The sequence below is a fragment of the Protopterus annectens genome, chromosome 15.part0 (genome assembly GCF_019279795.1).
Source record: "Protopterus annectens isolate FY-2018-M chromosome 15.part0, PAN1.0, whole genome shotgun sequence".
Classification (NCBI taxonomy): Eukaryota; Metazoa; Chordata; order Ceratodontiformes; family Protopteridae; genus Protopterus; species Protopterus annectens.
Window position 1 is genome coordinate 713,197,059 of NC_056749.1, and position 14,818 is coordinate 713,211,876.

Genomic DNA, 14,818 nt, shown 5'->3' on the forward strand with positions numbered 1-14,818 from the left:
TGTTACCAACATGATACTACTAATACACTTCTATGTAGTCACCCTGTGCATCAGCAACGTGTTTACCTGTACCTGCACTGATGTTGGAGATTGCAGGGGGTGGCACAGTTTCATCATATGCACAGGGTGTGAATTAGGTATGCCTGAGTCTGCCACTGATACCACCAATTGACATGTGTGTGTATGTGTGTTGGTGAGGGGCAGCAGTACAGGGTGGGGCACTGTTGGTGCAGTGTGTGCATGTATGTGGTTGCCCTAGGTGTTAACATTTCACATGTGTGTATGCATGCACACAGTTCCACCTCATGACTGCCATATACAGGGGTTTGTGGACAGCCACAGACTGCACCTGGCAGGTCATAGAGATCAGTGTCTGTGGGCACAGACATGGTACCTGTGCCTGGCAGGGGTGCTATGGTCCGTACCCAGTACTAAGCCAGACTGGGTACTGTCATCAGAAGCGGGAGTGTGTTGACTGGACACAGGTCCCTGTTGGGACTGTCCAGAGCCATGTGCACGTGGTCTCCTGGGGCATTCCGATGACAGCACAGACCCAGCATTGCTGAGGTTGCTGCTGGCACTATGGGGGCGTGCGCGGGCCTGTTGTCGTCTGAGCCAACTGCCAGCTGCTGCTGTTGCTGGCATATGGCCACGTTGATGCCGCAACCACCCACCATTGCCCTGGCTCATGGACATGTGGTTGTGGAACTGCTGTAATATGTCCCCACAACGTCTGTCTATGGCATCGGTGAAATTACGGATAGCATCCGTGATGTCACGTATACTGTCAATCATGGCTGTGCGACATGCTCTCAGCTCCCTCAGACCCTGTCTGGTGTACCTTTCCATACGCGACTGTGCCTGCATGACAGCCCGAAACATAGCTGAGGTTGACAGACCTCTTTGGGCATGTCTGCCAGAGGCAGTACGCCCACGGATGCTCCCACAAGAACCCATGAGCAACTGTCTGTGTGGTACCATTGCAGGACCCTGCCCATGGCTGCTGTGTGGGGAAGCATGTGCCACAGATACCACATTACCCTGGTCAATGCCCACTGTATCCTGTCCATCACCTAGGGACAATGGTGACATAGGATGTACTGGCAGGATGACTGTGCGCAATGATGGGGTTGACAGCTGTGTACTGTCAATTGGCTGACCAATGGCGGACCCTGACACACCTTCCTGTGCCATTAAACAGATATCATCATTACCAGTACCTGTGGCACCAGATTCAGGTTCCCTGCTGCAGGACACCAGAGCAGCACCAGAACCTGTGGGAGGAAGACAGGAAACACAGTTTACAGTGTCCACACAATGTTACCAGTGATGCACTTATGCACGCATGCACACATGCACACGTGGACACATGCACACATGCACACATGGACACAGGCACACATGCACACATGCACACGTGGACACATGCACACGTGAACATGTGTACACATGCACACATGCACACGTGGACACATGCACACATGCACACGTGGACACAGGCACACATGCACACATGCACACATGCACACGTGGACACAGGCACACATGCACACATGCACACATGCACACGTGGGCACAGGCACACCTGCACACATGCACACATGCACACCCCGCAGTATACACACAGAGCACTACTGAGTTACACTAGTATTACTAGCACTATCAGGACTATTATAGGTATTGTTAAACACACTTACCAGCATGGATGGCCTGCCTTGCTGTAACACTGGAGGGACCTGCAGAAATGAGGAGATTAATGTCAGTGGGCACAACTGTGCCATTGATACTGCATATGATACAGTGCAGTAGTACACCAGTTGCCTTTCACACGTCAGCTGCTGATATTGCCAATATCACACCTGCACAATTACATACTATGTTGACAGCTACATACCAAGGACACACCTTACACATGCATAAACTAACAGTGTACAGAACAGTGAAGTGTACATATGGCATATTACCTGCACGCTCCATGTCGTGCTGCTGTGTGGATCCAGCCTCCATCATGATGCAGGTGTATTGCTGTTGCTGTTCTGGGGCTGGAGCCACAACACTTAGGAGTAGCCCCTCCAGTCTGGTGAGGGGGGGGATGTGTGGCCACCCCACCTCCTGTGGCAACCTGTTGCCTGTGGATATCCGATGGACATTTCTGATTAAATCACTGCAGTGATGTTGTACCTGCTCATATGTCCTATTATGCGTGCCAATGTCATTTACCCTACGGACAAGGTCTTGCCACAGTGCAGCCCTCTCCTGCTGATTCTGGCTGGTGCGGGAAAACAGTATGTCATAATCCCGCACCAGGCTCTGGTGTATCTCCTCATCTTCTGCTGCAGAGTAGGCGGGATTACGCTGACGCGCTATCTCCCTGGAAGAGAACACAAACAGGATATCAGCAGACTATGTCAGCAATATATGGCACACATACTATACATGATACTCAACTGTAGTGATATACTACTACTCCCATATGTAGCATGTGTGTGTCTCTTGGTGGATACACAAGTACATGGCCAGATATCAGTGCTCAGCCAACACCTGTGCAACAATACCTGCCACATTCCATACAACATAGTAGCATGCCCCATCGGTCAGCACACTGCAACAGGTCCAATGCACAACCTCACTCTGGGGGTTCATACCAAGGTACTGTATGTGGAACGCCATCCACTAGTGTGATCTGGACACAAGTTACTCGGCCTGGATATACATATCCCACCACCACCACCAGCACAGTAGACTACATTGATATGTATGTGATTAGACAGTTATTCACTTGTTAGGACTGAAATGGTATCCGTGCAGCCCACTTGGCCAGTGGAAGCCACAACCCACACTGCTGACCCCTTTGCGAATGCTTCCCACGGACATCCCACAGATTGCATGGAACATGCACACACATTTCTAACCCAGACCCTATGCACAAAGGTTAGGCATCCTGTCCGGTGGACCCCAGCAAGAGGCAGATTGCATAACAATAGCAGGAGGCTACTGCAGGACAGAGCAGATTCCCATTAAGGGAAGGCATCTGTGGTCAGCACTGGTAATACGCTACGGTCTCTCATGACAACAGCCACGGCCTACTCTGGGAGGGAAATGGCCACAAACACTATAGATAACCACAAGGCCTTTTTCAGTTATGTTACACATATGGACCAAACGCCTCAGATATGCTCTGAGTTAATACACACCTACTTAACATTCACCAAACACACAGATATTGGCAACATTCTTGCAGACAGGTTTGGTGCACGTATCCCCCCTCCTTCTCCCCCACAAGTAGAAATACTTATCACAGCTGAATGTAACCTCCCTATCATTTCACATGTCCAGGTGAGGGCCGCCCTCAGCAAAGCAGAACACACAGCATCACTGTGACCTGATGGTATCCCTGGATGTGTGCTACGTGCACTCCAAGAGGACATGCAACCGCATATAAGACTGATATTTAACCTTGGCCGTACTACAGGATATGTACCTGAACACTGGCATACAGCAACAGTGGTCCCACTCCACTAAGGAGACACCTCTACTGACCCTGGGAACTACCGCACCATAAGCTTAACCGGCCTGGTCTGCTAAGCTATTGAATTATTTAGTATGGGACGCATATACAGCGATATTGGGTACCTGCAGACACTTGTTCCCAGCCAGTTTGCCTTTGTGATGGGCTGATCCTGCCATTTGAACCTGGTTGACCTTTCAAAACAGTCACTACAGCCATTGATGAGGGCAACGCAATCCCTACAGCCTACCTGGACTTGCCTAAGGCCTTCAACACAGTACTCCACTCAGGCATCATAGACAAGCTCATTAGCTTACATGTTACTACATATGTCACATGATGGGTTGCACACTGGTTGACATACAGAATCCATAATATCGATATTGTAGGAGCCATGTCAGACTCAATGCCAGTCACATGTGGTATCCCACAGGCCTCTGTCCTAGGACCCCTCTTGTTTGGCATTTATTTCTCAGGTGTAGAAGCGAACATGTATGGGTTGTGGATGACAAAGTTCCCAGATGACTGCTAACTAAGCGCCATAGTCGTTACACCAGCTGACACACACATCCTACAGACGGGCCTGACTGCAACAGAAAACTGCTGCCAGGATCATGGCCTAACACTGACTGACATGTAATGTATAGTCATCCCCTTTTGGTGGAACTACATGCACACAACATATCACATGGACATACCTATAGATACAGACCTATGACACATTTGGAGGGTTCACAGTATGCAGACTATTAACCTGCTACTTTACATTACCTGTGTTTGTCGCAGCTGGTTGCGTTACCACTGCTTCTGCTTCCTGCTGCTGCTGGCACGGCTTGCTACTGTCACTGCTGACAGCTTAGACTCAGTGTGTGTGTACCGTGTGTTGTTGTTTTTTTTTTTTTTCTCTCACTCTCTGTCTCTGTCTGTCTCTCTCTCTCTGTCTGCCTCCAGACAGTGCAATGAACGTATTGCATGTGTGGAGTGTTAGTACAGGATGCTTTTGTAGGTATCTGCATAAGTCCATGTGATGGCCTCTGCACCAATTGTAAGCCAGCATCTGCTAATTGCATGCAGCCAGTTGTGTACTGATTGCAGTTCTCACTGTGATTTCAGGACAGTGCTATAAAAGGGTATGTGAGATAGGTGTTGCCCTTTCAGATTTTAAGGGCGGGGACCATGCTGGTATGCTGTGGACACTGTTCTGTGAGTGTAAAGGTTAGTATCTCTCTCATGATTCAGGCTGTGTTGTAGATTCACATTTCTCCATTCCTCTCTCCTGTTCCCTGTAGTAAGTGTGTATGCACAATGACACCTACAACTATATATATATATATATATATATATATATATATATATATATGTAAATATACATACATTTATATATGTACATTAACTGACATTATTACCTACTAGCTACCAACTAGCATGGCTGTTTCTGTTCACACACTACTATTATGGAAATCCACTAGTTTTGACAGTAATTCTAAATGACATGCTTTGTGTACTACACATCCTATATTCCCTTTACATTCATTCCTACTATTACATGATATATTTATTTTAGCACAATGTTCTTGTATAAGAGTCATGGCTTAGTGGTAGGTCATGCAGACTAATGTTTCCAAGGTCCTGGGTTCGGGACTGACAGTGGGATTTTATTTTGCTTTTGAACTGACTACAGGACCTGTCAATCAGTGTGACTAAGGCACTTTTAAACAGTTGTAACCGGGTTAGCGCTGGTTTGCACAGAGCTCACGCATGCGCACTGGCGGTCAGCTCCGCGCACACACGCGCACACCCGCTTACAACTGCTTAACAGTGCTTACTCTGGCGCACACCCACGCTATTTTCTTTGAAAGAAATGAAAATGGGGAGACAGGAAAGTGGTGAAAAAGGGGTCACAAAGAGGGTAAGGCAGTAGGGAAACAAGCTTGGGATTTGCAGGAGGGATGTAGGTAAGGCCCATAGCTGCCCATTTCTTCATCAGCAACAGCTGTGCATATGTATGTAATTTGGTGTGACATTTGAAACCTTCCACCCCTGAGGGAGGTGTCAGGACAACAATAATACTTGTTGTACAGCCAATTGTAATTGATAGTTTCCATGTCCAGCAGACATGTGTGCGGAATGGGCAGCTATGTATGGGCGTATTATTTTTGTGGGTACAGAGTGCCCTTTTTTTTTTTTTTTTCAGGTGAGAGTGGTATGTCAGGTGAAGGAAGTCAGTATAGCTGGGGAGGTAGGTTGGGTAGGTCAACAGACAAGACAAACAAGACACATACAGGGGCGGTGTATGACACGTGTGGGGGGGTTACACAATTGACGGGGACGGTTGTTTGGATATCCAGAGCCCATGAGCCCACAGATGGCAACAGTGGAACTGATATCCCCACCCATGGGCAGTTGCCACTGTTCCTTCACTGCCCAGGACGGGGCTGTGCTGGGGGCTGTGTAGGCCGGGCAACAGACATGCCCATAAGTTGTGCCACCTGTGCCTCAAGCTGGCGTAGGGGCCCAAGAACAGAGTTCTGGATCTCCCTACGCACCACAGTCCGGACGCTACGGAGGGTGAGTGGTGTTTCTCCTCCGGCCACACTTGCAGAGGGGGGACAAGCCCCATCCCCTGCAGCACTTCCACCAGCAGGTGGCACAGGGCCACCGGAGGAGGGTCCAGACTGGGCACTAGTGCCAGGTGCACTTGCCAGCTGAGGTGGGAGAGGTGGGTCCGCTGGAACCCGCCTTCCCTGTCGTCCTATGTTTTGCATTATGTGATGACAGTTTGGGTTAGTAACATATAATACCATTCACAATTAGTTGTAACAGCGTGCATTAGTATTCCCATTAACCAAACACCCGGATATTCACACAATTGAACAGCGAGCATAACACATGCATAATTTGAACAGCAATACACAGTCCAACAACATGCAGGGTTGATTGATGGCAACAGGCCATCAGGTTTGGATGTATGAACAGGGCAGATGCATCAACGGACATGCAAATATTTATGACCCAACAGGACAAATGTCCAGTGGTGTTAATTGTGATTGCACATACCATTTTCACGTGGAATGGGTTATATGTGGTTATAGGGTGGGGTGAAGAAAATAATATTAACACCTTCGAATACCAATACATATGCTGTACATTTCTAATAGCTGCACATATATACACACTACTGTTCTAACTACAGTTTCCTATATGATAACTACTTCAATTTGGTGATAGGACTGTTACTGCTACATCAATATACATTTTATTGTTCTTCATACACATTCATATCTGGCTTTGTTCAGCTACATCATCCTGCTACATTTGTTTTATATAGCTATAGACAACTGTGGATGTTTGGTATGTCAGACAATCATACTATCTGCATATTGCAGACTGAGAGCAACATATCCAGATTTTGGGATACACATTCCAGCTGCAGCGACACTTTGAACAGATTTCGCTGTTTGGTTTTGCTTCTCACATGCATTTCATTCTGTACTGACTGCAGTATACTTTATTCAGGGGTTATTACTACTTTATTGGTGGATTCATAACACTTTCTCACACTCTCTCACTTGTTTTCATTTTACTATTCAGGATGATACTTACTTCTAGGCTTTATTGACATGTTTTACCTGTAGTCATTACAATCCTTTCCAGCAGTCTCACTTCTGTCATGTTTCAGTATTTCGACAGGGGTATATTTCACACATGTGATTTGCTCATCTTCTGCAGCTGTACTTTTCAGCCTGCTGCAGGTTCTGTACTATTATATTACAGGTGGGGCATCTTTATTTCAGACTTTATTTCAGACATTTTCATTTTTCTGTTTGGATTACAGACTGCAACACACTTTTGTAATCAAGCAATACTTGCAAACACTATTACACTGTTACTTGCACATTCTATTACTTAGTGACTACACTGCACTCTTTTGCTAACTGTCATACTTTTATATTTCTTTACAGTTACTGGGAGAGGATTACTGACCTACCTGGTGGCGCAACCACACCAGCCTATCGCCATAGGCTCTGTGGTTCGCAGAACGGACACCTGCAGCTGTAATATAAATGAAGTAATATTGGAATACACATCTCCATAATATCAGCTAGTTTAATTTCTTACATACATAATTACATGTAACTTACTCAGTAGTGGGGCGTTGGGCATTTGCCGGGCCTCCTGGATCCAAAGGTTCAATTGGTCCTGCTTGCGTCTCTTCAGGTCCGCATGGTGGTGATGAACCTGCTCACCAGTCCTTGGTATCCCTGTGGCACTGGTGAGATCATGAGCCAACCGGTCCCACGCCTCAGCCCTATATGCTCCCCACAGGACCTGGCCCTGCATGAGTTGGGCCTCATGATTGTGGACTAGGAGCCAGACCATGTATCTGGACTCCTCAACACCCCACCTCTGTGCTCAAAAGCAACTACCCTCACCTACTCCTGTCATTCTGGCTGCAAGTCAGTTCTACAATCGTTTATGCTGTGTATTCCCGCCTATGGGGCTTATATATCCTGTTTTTCCCGCACATATCTGTGATTGGCCATTTTGGAATTGTATCAACTTCACAAAACCTGCTTTGTCATGCTCCACTTTGTATTCATTCCTATATATTTTCTATTACTGCATTTACAGATACTGCTGTCATGGCTTAGTGGTTCAGTACCTTGACTATGGTGCATAGTATCCTGGGTTCCAACCTGGCCACTGCTTTTTATTTTTTATGACTGTCTAGACAGGCTGAGGGGTGTGTCTTTGTAAAGGCAGTTTTGATACGGCTTGCTCAACGTTGCCCGTCGGTTAGCTTGTTGGCACGGTGCGCAGCACGGCACAAACGGGGTACGCTGGTTTATGCCTCATTTGGCTATCAGCACGCATATTACGCTCAGCTCAGCTAGGGGTACACAGTTTCAGTGTGTTAAACCACTGCTCACCTACGGGCACTCATTTTGCACCTGTTAAACCACTGCTCACCTACGGGCAGATGCACTCACCTTGTTAAACCGTAGCTCAGCTATCTGCACATCTGGCATCTTTTATTATTTTGTTATCTCACATTTCTTCAAAATAAATGGACTATTTCATTACATTTTACATAAACTATGATTTTATATGTGTACATGTTTGTCAGGGACTTGTTTTGTGCTTATTTTACTAGAAATAAAAATTCGTGTTGTGGGGGTTCGAACCATGAATGCCTGCTCTTCAGCCAACGTCTCTAACGCTACGCTATTGCTTTTTGGCTTACTTTGCTTATTTAGTTCTTATATCCTTTTCCACTGACTGCTAACTGTGGCTAAGCTACGGGCATGCCCGCGCAAACGAGCGCACTCACGGGCAAACATCTTTACGATTTAAAAAAAATATATAACATATATTTTATGTTCATAGTCTGTGGGGGCATGTGTTGTGTTGTGTTTATTCACACTTCCATGGCCTCTGTCGTGGGTGTTTACTTTGGGCAATTTTACTCTTCTGGGGGTGTGTCCGCTTGCAGGGCTCGGCCTACGGACATGCCCCTACTGTCTTCCACGGACCATGTTAGCCTTCGGTGTGATTCAGCATGCCCTCATGCATATGCATGACATGCTGACATCACACCGTTTAACTGCAGCCTCCGTGTAAGCCATGTATCTCTTACACAGAGGCTTTGTGAATCCTGCCCAATGTTTTATAATAAATAGAAGCTGCTTTAAAATTATTCAGAAGTGGATGCTCAGCTCTATTGATGCCAACTGTTTTAAGATGATGCTTATAGAAATAATGCTTGCAAACAAAAAGTGTTTTTGAAGAAAGTGGAAGTAAGAAGTAACTCGAGACTTTTGTTAACTGGAAGTGGTTGTGTTTTCTTGCTGCACCTATCAGTTCTTATATGCAAAACTACGAATCATAAGAAAACATAATTTTTTGCAGGGGTGCAAGCCTCCTCTGCACACTCATGTGGGAGGCTGATCCCCCCAACATTCCTTGCTAATTATATATACTAACTTCAAGATCACATAATGTTAGGAAAAGGGCTTATTTCCCTATCCTGAATATGGTCGATGCCTCACACTTGTCAACAATCTGTGTAACTGATTATATTGTGTCTGGTAAATATATATATATATATATATATATATATATATATATGGAGCTCCTATCACATTGTCGAATGATGACAATGTCGAACGGCTAAAATGTTGAAAGTGCCGTTCATCTAAAAGTGTTTTGTGGGATTGAGGTACAGTGAGGATCAGAGCATTTGCCCTTTCCTCACTGTAGTGCAATCTCAGAGTTGCTATACATAATTAGCGTGGGGTGTAGGGGGCAGCCCCCCATAAGAACAGTTTTGATGAATGGCACTTTCGACATTTTAGCCGTTCGACATTGTCAGAATTCAACAATGTGATACAGACCCATATATATGTATGCATGTATATATATATATATATATATATATATATATATATATACAGCTTTGCAATAAATGTATTATTATCTGGACAGCTACATGTCTATCATAAATCCCAAGCTATCAGGAGTCAGCAAAGCTGGCTGTGCTTTCACTTCAGATATATTTAGGAAGCCCACCTTTTCCAATTCCTACCTCCATTTTGATGGCTACCTCCACTTTTAAGCAGAAAAAATAGTTTAGTTAACTTATTCCCTACAGCCAGCTCTTTTTAGTGTGTACCTTTAACTTCCAGTGGGTGTGGCTTGAGCCTATAAAAAATGAAGTTATCACCTTATACTTCAAGCAAATATTCATATCTCTGGAACCGTAAGTGTTACTAGAAAATGGTAAATGGCAAACTATTCAAGATAGATCAATCTTTACATTGGTGGCATTCATTCAGTTTGATGCTTTAAACTAGATTTTATAAGTAAAAATAAAGGCAGTGAATATTAATTTTCTAATGTTGTGTAAACAGCTTATGATATCTCAATAACTATTCAAGCAAGACAGATATTGCCAGCAGGATTTTCTTCATACAACTGTGAGCTTTCATATGAGGCTATGCAGTCCTGTCTGTGTTATCTGAATGTTGAGATAAGTAGAGAAATATGAAAATAATTACAATACAAATAAACAGTATACAAATACTATTCAATATCTCTGTAGCTGCATTAGACAGAGGTCATATATCAATGCAATTGTATTTACCATCATGTGCACTTTAAGATGAAATCTTCTAACATGTAACATGGTTTTGGAATTATTAATGCAAATATGAACAAGCAGTATATGACACCTAGAGGCATCGGTAGGAGTTAACTCCAGAAATGACTGGTAGTGCACGCAATGAGATAAATGTCAATCTATGCAACTGGCCAGAATGATTTCAGAAGATTTAACTTTTGAAAATGAAAGTGAGAAATTAATTCATATGGTTAAGGCAAGATGATACCCATTATAATTAATTAACAACATCAAATCTGAAGTACACGCAGGGAGACATTCCAAATTCATTACTTTGTCAGAGAAAGGTATTGAAAGGAATTTTGTTCAAGATGGGAATACACCTAAAAATTTTGAAAGACCTTGGGTTCTGAAGTTAAAACTTGATATTGGAATAACAAAAAGCATTATTAACAAGACCAAAGTTCGAGTGAAATTCCTGTGCCACACCTAAATTTGTGTTTTAAGAGGGGTCACAACTCTAAGAACAATGTGAAGAACAAGACTGTTCAATCGACTAAATATAACCATGTTTCTACTTCCGGCCAAAATTTATACAACTAGTGGTATGGTTTACCTGCCAGTATGTAGTCACTGTATATGTTCTTATGTAGGCAAATGGAAAGGACACCTAGCAAGAGGATTTATGAGAATTATTGCAATATTAGAAAAGGCGATGACAAAAATGCTCTATTCAAATGCACTTTGGTTTGTCCCAACTATTGAAAATTCACTTTTACAATGTCGGTGAAGTTAAATAGAAACCAAAGGGGACACCCATGGGAAACTTTAATTGAATATAAGGAGTTGCTATGACAACTCAGGTTAAATGCAGCAATGACACCAGGGATGAATTATGATATTTCTATAAGCTGTGTTCTTTAGCTCTGTGTTGCCAAATTTTACTTTTTTTAAGCTTCCCATTGTTTAATATTAATTTTACTATTAATATTTTTTATACTCATATTTCATTACCCACATTAGAACATCAATAGTTACATATACATTGCATAATGAGGCATTTCTATTGATGTATTTTTAGTGACATACTTTCTATTTTATATATATTCACATACACACACACACACACACACACACACACACATATATATATATATATGTATATATATATATATATATATATAGATATATATATATATGTATATATATATCTATATATATATATATATATGTGTGTGTGTGTGTGTGTGTGTGTGTGTGTGTGTGTGTGTGTGTATGTGAATATAGGGTCTATATAATATCCTCGAATGCATAAAAAAGCGAACGCTGATTGATCGAACTTATTTTCACGAAACTGCAAAATATCGAAGCAGAAGAAACTCGAATTCTTTCCTAGGGAAAGAATTCGGTTGTCCGTTTCTGTTGCTTCAGTATTTTCAGTGTTATGGTGGAAGGTTACCGGTCGGATTCAGGTAAGTGTGCGATTGTGTGGATGTGAGTGTTAGGTTGATTTAGGTGAGTTAGGGTTAGGGCTCGGGTTAGGTGTGTGAGCGATTGAGTGGACATGAGGGTTAGGGCGGATTTAAGTGAGTTAGGGTTAGGGAGCGGGTGAGGTGAGTGTGCGATAGTGACGGACCTTAGGGATAGGGTTTGGGTTAAGGTAAGTGGGTAGTTAGTGGTGTGTGCATAGTTTAGCGTAGGGTTAGGTATCAGATTTTAGGTGTATGTGTGTGGATTTCTGTTTGTTTGGTGTGCTTGTGCTGTGTGGATGTGTTTTGGATCAGTGATTTTTTCCCTGGGAAAAAAATCACTGATCTGACAGTTCGAGATTGTAAGCTTTTGCTTAAATTAGGTCGATCAATCAGCGTTCACTTTTTTAAGCATTCGATGATATAATATAGACCCCTATTATATATTATGGCTTTTTTTGAAAAGGGTCAAATGATTTTTTTTTTTGTGAAATTTGACAAACCTATGAGAGATGTATTTCTTTAAGCATACTATTTAAAGTTCTGCACTTGTTTATTTGGATTATTACAGCTGTAATTATTTGTATCAGATGGGGAATACTATTATTATTCGCTAGTTGATTTTTCACTAGATAGCTGACTTTTTTATTTATATTTATATTTATATTTGATTGGTTTTGGTATTGAAAATCATGTATATGAGGTTTTGCATGATTTATTAGTGGTTGTATTTAAACTTATGTCATGTGAGACATTTTTCATTCTGATGAAGTCTAGCATTTTTATGGGGTTGTACACGCATGAAAACACTCAACAATCTTTAAATTCAGCAAAGTGGTGGATGTTTTGTCAACCTTTGACTTTTTTCTTTTAAGTGGTCAAGGTCTACTGGAGAATCTGTTTTTGTGGAATTAGTGTCATTGTCTTTGTATTCTTTGTTGGTTTGTTACTCCCTCTGCATCATTTTGTGGAATATTCTTCTTGAAATTGCCTAAGCCATACATTTTTTCATGAATTTCCAATATCCTTTGCCTCTGGATTGTGACAATCTTCTGTGGATTGTGACAATCACTTTGCTTTTCTTCAGTTTCTGGTTTACTATACATTCATACATCACCACTGAAACTTAAATAGAACATAACTTCTCCAGCCACCTTCGTGTTCATTTAGAATGACCTTTGTCCTTATTACCTAACTGGACAAGCTGTGCTAGCACTGTAAACATTATTTTACTATACTTGCAGGAGCCACCAACCTTTGGCTTCTGTCCATGACTGTATGATTGTCCAGGCCCCACTGAGCCTCAGGTACACTGACTTATTTTTCCCCTCACAAGGCCCTGCCTTTCATTATATTTTCATCGCTGCATTCTTCTGCATGTTATAAGTTTGATAAATCTGATCAGTTATCTGTTGAATATAAGTAAAGGATTTTACAGTCACTATAAATGAATAAATGAAAAGGAGTTAGACAAGTCTGGCAGTTAGTGCAGACAACTAAAGCTCTGCCCTGGTGATAGAGCTTCTTCCTCTTCTAAGAATGCAAGGTTTGAATCTATCCACCTTCATTTGTGTTCTGTGTGAGCTTGAGCAAGTTACTTAACCAGACAATACTTTGAAGAAATTGGGAATTTGGTCTGGGCTCCTCAATGGTCTCCAGGACTGCATGTCTAGTAACTACCTATGTGTTTTCGACAATAGCTTAAATGAACTGCACTGACTGGGAAGTCACATGACATACATTTCCACCTACTGGTAACTCCCATTTAAGGACACAAACGCAAGATCATCACCATATAATCCATTGCTCACGTCTCCCAAGTCCTACTTCATTTAATAGAAACAAAAAGTAGAAATATTGTAAGCACATATTGTGATTGCAAATAAATGTATCTAAACTTTAGGTTTTATGTGATGTGAATAAAACACTGAAATAAGAAACCTTTTATATATAATGTTGAAAAAAAATAATTACTTCAGAATTCATGTCAGATATACATAGTATACAGGGAGTTCACTTAGTGGTTTTTGTCATTTGTCTTCCAAAGCTGGAATAATGTAAAGAAGTGGGCTAATTGTGATACTAAGACCATTAGCATTAGGATCATTCTCCGCAGTTTTCTTACTTTGCAAACAGTGGCTTTGAGTGCCAAGAGCACTGAGAGAAACACTTTCATGCCGAGACAGTGGTACAGCTTTCTCTCACTCAGAACTTGGAAGTCCACTTTAGAATATGACTAAATGAATAAATGACTTTTTTCAACACTGGTCTGTATAATTAAATATCATCAACAGTGGTTTGATTAATGCTTTATATTCCATCTGTATATCAGCATCCTTAGATGTTGTGGCCTGATCTTGGTTACTTTGCTTGACAAATTACAATAGCAGGTAAAATACTGTTCTGCGCACTAATTCTAAAATCAATACTCATCCTAACTTATTACTCTGTTTACAGTTCTGAGGAGTTCTTCATTGATCTGTCACAGTACAGTTTCTGTTTAAGCTGCCTTTCTTTCAATACCTCAGCAGCAGTTCAGTCATTCGTAGATACTAACAAATAATATGATGTTAGCCACCATGCTTTGACATGACTTTCCATTTGCAGGTGCTAGTAAAAGTCTTACAGACTACAATGGTCGTTTTCTATACTCAAAAATTGAAAAAAGAATAATTTGAGCTTTCAGGGCTGTCATTTTTTGTTATAAGATTTTGTATAATA